The sequence below is a fragment of the Elaeis guineensis genome, chromosome 2, assembly GCF_000442705.2.
Source record: "Elaeis guineensis isolate ETL-2024a chromosome 2, EG11, whole genome shotgun sequence".
Taxonomy (NCBI): Eukaryota; Viridiplantae; Streptophyta; class Magnoliopsida; order Arecales; family Arecaceae; genus Elaeis; species Elaeis guineensis.
Window position 1 is genome coordinate 127,520,108 of NC_025994.2, and position 7,198 is coordinate 127,527,305.

Genomic DNA, 7,198 nt, shown 5'->3' on the forward strand with positions numbered 1-7,198 from the left:
GGATGGGTAGAAGAGGTCATTCTGTTCGCCCTTCGACTTTGCTTTAATTTCAACAGCGCCCAAGGCCGCTGGACGCCCCTGGAGATCATCTTCGGTAGGGAGCAACCTACCCGAGGTCGATTTAAAAAACAAGCTCGGCCGGTCCGGAGGTTCAAAGATTCCGATTGATTTATTGCAACATTGCAGCAGCTATTAGAATACTTTTCTATATTTATTTTGCGTTGTATGGGTGCCGTTGCGGTCAATCGCCTCATCGTCCGATCGTCGAAAAGTATGCACCTGCAAAAGGAAGTCCGCACTGACCGGAGGCGGCTCCGACGGGGACCCTCCGACGGTCAAGTCAGAGAGATGACTGGGCAACAGTGAAATGAAGACAGAGAGCTCGATCAAGAGAGAGAGAGAGGGAGAGAGGAGCGAGTCTGCATTTCTGGGAGAGACGGAGCGGATCGATCCTTTGCACTGTTGCCTTCCCCGATTTATATAGTGGAGCACGGTATGGCGCCGTCATTAATGGCGCGGACAAGTGAGGAACTGTCAACTCACTGTGGACTGTCAGAGTCGCCGTGAAAATGTTATGTCGCCGTGTGGCTGTCCAATCACCAGGATTGACCATGCCCTCGGCGGGACAATGCCCCTAGGTAACCGCGCCGCATGTCCGTGTCAGAGCTGACAAGGTCTGGCGGCTGTACGGCGATTGGAGGAGCCGACCGACCCAAAGTCGGTAGCCGGCTGAGTGGTGTCGGGCCCCTCCGTTGGTCGGCGAGCTTTCCGTGAGTCGGCCATCGGACCTCTGGGTTCGGTCGGTCGGAGAAAGGTGCGCCCGACGTATCCCCAGTCGGCGATGGACCGTTGAATGGCCGGTTGTTAGCCGCTGATGGCATCCGTCAGTCGGTCGCCCCGACCGACGATCGGTCGGTCGGTCGGCCAGTCGGTCGGGCCGCCAGTCGGTCGGTCGGGCCGTCAGTCGGTCGGGCCGCCAGTCGGGCCGTCAGTCGGTCGGGCCGCCAGTCGGTCGGGCCGTCAGTCGGTCGGGCCGCCAGTCGGTCGGTCGGGCCGTCAGTCGGTCGGGCCGCCAGTCGGTCGGTCGGTGGGTATCCCCAACAGTTGCCCCCCTCCACTCCTAAGTCGGGTGGTGAGCTGGCCGATGCTATCATTCGGGCAGCAATCCCGGACGACTGGGAGTGGATTTGTCGCATGCGTGGATCCGACCGTACCGCCGGCTGATCCGATGTCAGACGCCTTATAAATGCCAAGCGGTCCGGATGTCTAGTCGGTGTCAGAAGTCACGTCGGCGTCAGGTGTCAGACGCCACGTCTTGTCGTCGTCAGACGTTACGTCGGTGTCAGAGGATCGGGCGCTGGACGATACGACGTCAGACGACCGGATATTCGGCGCCGATCGTGGGGGAGTGGGCCGCTGTCAGGCATCCCATCGGGAACGCGAATCGATGCGGGCGCATGAATGCGGAGCCGCGCCCCGCGTGCCGCGTGTCGAGGGTAGTTGGCCGGCGCCTCCAGCATTTAATGTGGGCGGTGCGGCCGTCCCGGGATGGGGCACGCCGAATCTCCCGCCAACCGGCGGGCGCCACGCATCGCGCATCTGCGGGTCTTCGGTCGGCACGGAAGCATCTCGGCCGTCGGTCGGCCCTATATATATAGGACCTCCCGGACCCATGACCCACATTTGCCATTTTGCTGGGGAAACTCTGTCCGGGCGATTTCTCAGTCGTCGCGGGCAGAGCTCTCTTGCTTCCGGGGGGATCCATCTGGTTCGTGGTCCCGACTTCCTCTTCTTCTTCTTCTTCTCTTTCTTCTCTTTCTTCTCTTCCTTCATTCGATTCCGGCATAATGACCAGGAATCCAACTCAGGGAGCTCGGTCGGGGAACCCGACCGACGACTCCCGATCGACTCCGGAAGATGAGGCCTCCTCGCTTTCGGGGCCGAATGTCGATCGGCTTCGGAAGCAATATCGCATCCCAGAGCAGTTTCGGCTCTCCGCTCCAGGGGCCGGCGGTCGGGTCAACAGCCCTCCGCCTGGCGATCTGGCGCTATACGTTGAAGACCTTCGCGCGGGTCTTCGGCTTCCGATTCCGGAGTTCGTCCAGAATCTACTAGATTATTACGGACTCTGTCCGGCGCAACTGGCGCCGAACTCTATTCGTTTAATCATTTCCTTCGCGCTATTGTGTCAGCTCTTGCCGACCAACCCCCGCGTTTCACTCTTCCGGGCATTCTTTATGCTCCGACCCCACCCTAAAGCCCGAGGGTGGTGGCTCTTCAACCCCCGGAAGGGTCTTGCCTTCATCACCGGTCTTCCATCATCCATTCATGGGTGGAAGAACCAATTTTTCTTTGTTTCCTCCTCTTCTCCTTGGGGTTTTCCTTCCCGCTGGGGTGTGCCCCGAACCGAGGCCAACGACAACAGTCGGGTGGAGGCGGACGACCGGGAGGACTTCCACCGACTGAAAGATATGTCGGTCCCGAAGCAGAGGGAGCTTGTTACCGAACAAGCTCTCTATGATGCCGGCTTGAGTCTGATCCCCCGAATAGGTATCGCCCGATCCCCCGGCTTTTCTTTTTGTTCGGCTCTTGGTCCAGTCTTTAACATCTTTGTCGGTATTGCAGGGACTCCACCAAGGATGCGGCCGACTGACGCCGAGATTCGGTGGTTTGCGACGAGGAAGAGGCCAGCATCGGGGGCCGGCCCTTCATGCCCTCCCAAGAAACCAGCTCCAGCTCCACCGACCGTCGAGGCGTCGGCGACCGACCAGTCGGAGCCGGTAATAGCCCTCGCGGCTCCGACGGTCCACACAGAGGAAAGGCCGACTGAGAAGGCGACCGAGGGAACATCGGCGGCTTCGCCGGTGCGGGTGGAGCCGGATGACGTTCAGGAAACCGAACATCGTCCGACGGCGTCCATCGGCGCAACGGGGGGTGCCGGATCAAACTCCAGCGTCCCCTCGCTGTCAGTCCCGTCAGTCGGGGCAGCTGATCGGGGGAAAGCCCCGATGGAGCCCGCGGAGGAGGATAGGTCGGGGAGCCGCTCAGTGCCTCCCAGCGCATACTACCCCGAGGGTGCGTCGGCATTGGCCGACCACAACCTTGCGAGGAGGTTGTGCCAAGGGATCCTCCTCCCAGCCGACGTAGAGTCACTGCGATCTCGGCAGGTGACCGAGATGCTGTCTCGGTTCTACCCGACGATGGTTGAGGTAAGCTTCGCATCACTTCTTCTTTCCCTTAGAAAATTTTCCTTGTTATGCGATTCTGACGAAGCTTTTTCCATTGGCAGCTGATCTTCACGATGTCCGAACTGGAGGCCGGGTACCGAAGGTTCGGCAACGTCCGGGCAGCCTTCAAGGAGAGGTCGGCAGCGGCCGAAGCTGAGAGGGCAATGTTGGCCGACCAGCTTCAACAATCGGCCGACCGGGAGGCCAAGTTAGTTGACGAGGTCTCCCGGCTTGGGTCCGAACTTCGGTCGGCCAAGAAGGAGGCCAGGCACAAGGGTCGGGCCGTGCGTCGTCTTCGACGCGAACGAGACGGCGCCACCGCTGAACTCCAAGGGGAACGCGAGCAACTTCGGGTCAGCCTGGAGAAGCTCGCTGAAGTCGAAGAGGAGCTCTCCATTCTCCAGATCGACGCCGAAATGGCGAGGGTCGAAGCGGAGTCGGCGAGGGAGTCACTCGCCCGTGCAGAGGATGAGGCAAGGTCGGCGAAAGAGTCGGCCGATCGGGCGGTGGAGGACTTTCGGGCCTCCGACCAATACCGGGAGGAGATGCTCGAGTCGGGCTTCGCCTCATACCGGGTCGGGTTCGAAGACGGTCGGGACGCCGTCCACGCCTTGTACCCGGAGCTGGATGTCAGCCGCGTCGTCCCGCCATTAGGCGAGGAGGAAGGAGCCGAAGGGGAAGGAACCGAGGAGATGGCCGACCAGCCGTCGGGAGGCGTCGTCGCGGCGGAGGAAGCCGTCCCGGAGCAGGTGCCGACCGAAGTCCCCTTTCCGACTGAAGCCCCTCCCTCGGTCGCCGACCCAGCGCCGCTTTTGGCCGAGATGCCGATCATCCCCGATCCTCCGTCGGTCGAAGAGATCGACTAGGACAAATGATCGGGCACTGCCGATTATCTCCGTTTTTGTTTTTCTGAAGCACTTGTAATCGGGCTTCGGCCTTTTCTTGTAAACTTTCTTTTCAGCAATGAATGAAATTTCTTCCTTTCTGCTTTTGTTTGTAATGCCGAACACTTCTGCGATGTCGAACGTTAGTCGCTAACTTAAGTAAGTCGCTAACTCACGTAAGTCGGTAGGACTTCAACAACTTGTGTAGCCCTGAAAGTAGAGTACGTTCCGACTTTAGGTCAGCTTCCGATAGCCGAAGTCGTTAGTCGGGTGCATCTGTTGAGTCGGGAGCCGACCGAACCTGGTAAAGGTTCGGTAGTCGGGCTTCCATAGATGCGTTTAGTCGGCCGTCGTCCGGCGCAGTGTCGGAGAAACGATAGTAAGTCGGGTCCCCATGCTCTTGCGTCGGGTTCTGTATCTTCCGACATACGGTAGCAAGCCGAATGTCGTTCAACCGACCGTAGGTCGGTCGGCAAGTCGTGGATGCGACTGAGGTCGCGTCGTGTGATAGACGGTGGTAAGTTGAATATCCCTCGACCGGCCGTAGCCTAGTCGGAAGTCGCGACAACAGTCGCGTGGGCTTTTAGCCTCTCTTTGGTCGGAGCCCGATCGGCCTGTCGGCCGATGGTTCGGCCCGAAAATTCGACCGTAGAAGGAGTATGAACTCCCGTTGCAACAGATGCATCGGCCTTTGTCAAGGGCGGATGTGTTGCCGAAAGTCGAAGGAGTGCAACTCCCGTTGATAAGAGTCCGTCGGCCCTTGTGAGGGTCCGACGCATCGTCGAAGGAGTGTCAACTCCCGTCATTGTAGATGCATCGATCCTTGTAAGGGTCCGATGTGTCGTCGACTGTCGTAGGAGTGTCGACTCCCGTAATTGTAGATGCGTCGGTCCTCGCAAGAGTCCGATGCGTTACCGATGACGAGGTCGTCAGTTTTAGGTGGATGCTAGGTCCACGTCGATACGTTGGGGCTGAGCGCCGATCACTAGTCGAAGAGTTAAAACTCCGAACTTTCAAACTGAACTTGTATTCCGACTATTGAATTACAGAATTCACTGGTAATACAGCTTCAAGTTGTCGGCGTTCCAAGTCCGGAGAATGGGCTTCCCCTCAAGGGTCTCCAGCCGATAGGCTCTCGGCCCGAAGGTGTCTGCAACCTTGTAGGGTCCTTCCCAGTTGGGAGCCAGCTTCCCTTGGTCCAAAGGCTTCGAGACTTCCGCCTTCCTCAAGACCAAGTCACCAGGCCTGAAGAGCTTTGGTCTGACCTTGGCGTTGTAATACCGGGCGACCCTCTGTCGGTATGAAGCCATTCGGATTTGAGCCTCATCTCGTAGTTCGGGGAGGAGGTCCAGGTCGGCCCTCCGACTCTCGGAGTTGTCCGGCTCTTGGTACCGCTCGACCCTCGAAGATGGTAGGCCAATCTCGAGCGGGATCATCGCCTCTGTCCCGTAGGCTAGGCTGAACGGTGACTCCCCGGTCGGAACACGGGGGGTGGTTCGGTAAGCCCACAGAACGGAGCCCAGCTCGTCGACCCAGAGACCTTTGGCTTCATTCAGTCGGGTCTTGAGTCCGTGGAGCAAGGTTCGGTTGGTCACCTCGACCTCGCCGTTGGACTGAGGGTGCCCGACCGAAGTCAATCAGTGCCGGATGTGGAACCTGATGCAGAAGTCTCTGAAGTCTTGGTTGTTGAATTGCCGTCCGTTGTCGGTGATGATGGTGTGCGGCAATCCGAACCTGAAGATGATGGACTTTTGAATGAAGTCCTCCATCTTCCGCTCGGTGATCTGCGCCAAGGGCTCGGCCTCGACCCACTTCATGAAGTAGTCGATGGCGACAACGATGAACTTCCTCTGGTCCGACGCTGGCGGAAAAGGGCCGAGAATGTCGACTCCCCACTGGGCGAAGGGCCACTGAGCGACAATGGGAGCGATTTGGCTGGCCGGTTGGTGTTGAATATTGGCATACTTTTGGCATGGCTCGCACCTCCGGACTAACTCTGCCGCATCCTTCTTCATGGTCGGCCAGTAGTAGCCTTGTCGCAGGATCTTGAAGGCTAGGGACTTGCCCCCCAAGTGGTTCCCGTAAATTCCTTCGTGAACCTCTCGGAGAGCGTAGTCGGCGTCGGTCGGCCCCAAACACCTGAGCAAAGGGAGGGAAAATGACCTTTTGTAGAGTCGGTTGTCCATGATCACATATTGCGAGGCCGACCATCGGAGTCGCTTGGCCTCCGCGGGATCTTCGGGACTGATCCCGTCGGTCAGGTACCGGACAATCGGGTCCATCCAACTTGGTTCGGACGTTAGCTGCTGCACTTCTTCGACCCGATCGATGCTCGGCTGCTGGAGGTTTTCGACGAATGTCCGACCCAAAGAGTCGTAGGCCGACGTCGTCAATCTGGAGAGTACGTCGGCACGGGCGTTCTCCGACCTGGGGATGTGGGAGATCTCGAAATACTCGAGGCGTGCCACGAGGTCCTTCACTTTCTGAAGGTACTTGATCATGGTCGGATCTCGCGCCTCGAAGTCGCCTTTGACCTGCCCCACGATCAGCTGAGAGTCGGAGAATGCCCGGAGGCTGTCGATGCCCAGCTCCTTCGCCATCCTCAAGCCAGCGAGGAGTGCCTCGTATTCGGCTTGATTGTTGGAGGCCTTGAAGTCGAACCGGAGGGCGTATTCGGTGACCACCCCATCCGAATTCGTGAGCAGGAGCCCGGCCCCGCTTCTCTGAGCGTTCGAGGCTCCGTCGATGTGGAGTACCCAGGTGGAGATCGGGTCTGGCTCAGAGACCGCATCTCGTCCCGGGTCTTCAGCTCCCGACCCTTGGTCGGTCGTCGGGCATTCGACGATGAAGTCGGCCAAGACCTGGGCCTTCAGGGCAGACCTTGGTCGGTACTGAATATCGAACTCGCTAAGCTTCATCGCCCACTTTGCGAGTCGTCCAGATGTGTCGGGTCGGCGCAGTATCGCCCTCAGGGGCTGGTTGGTGAGTACCACTATGGCGTGGGCCTGGAAGTATGGTCGAAGTCGTTGCGCGGAGACGGTCAGGGCGAAAATCACCTTTTCCGTCTCCGAGTACCTTGCTTCGGCC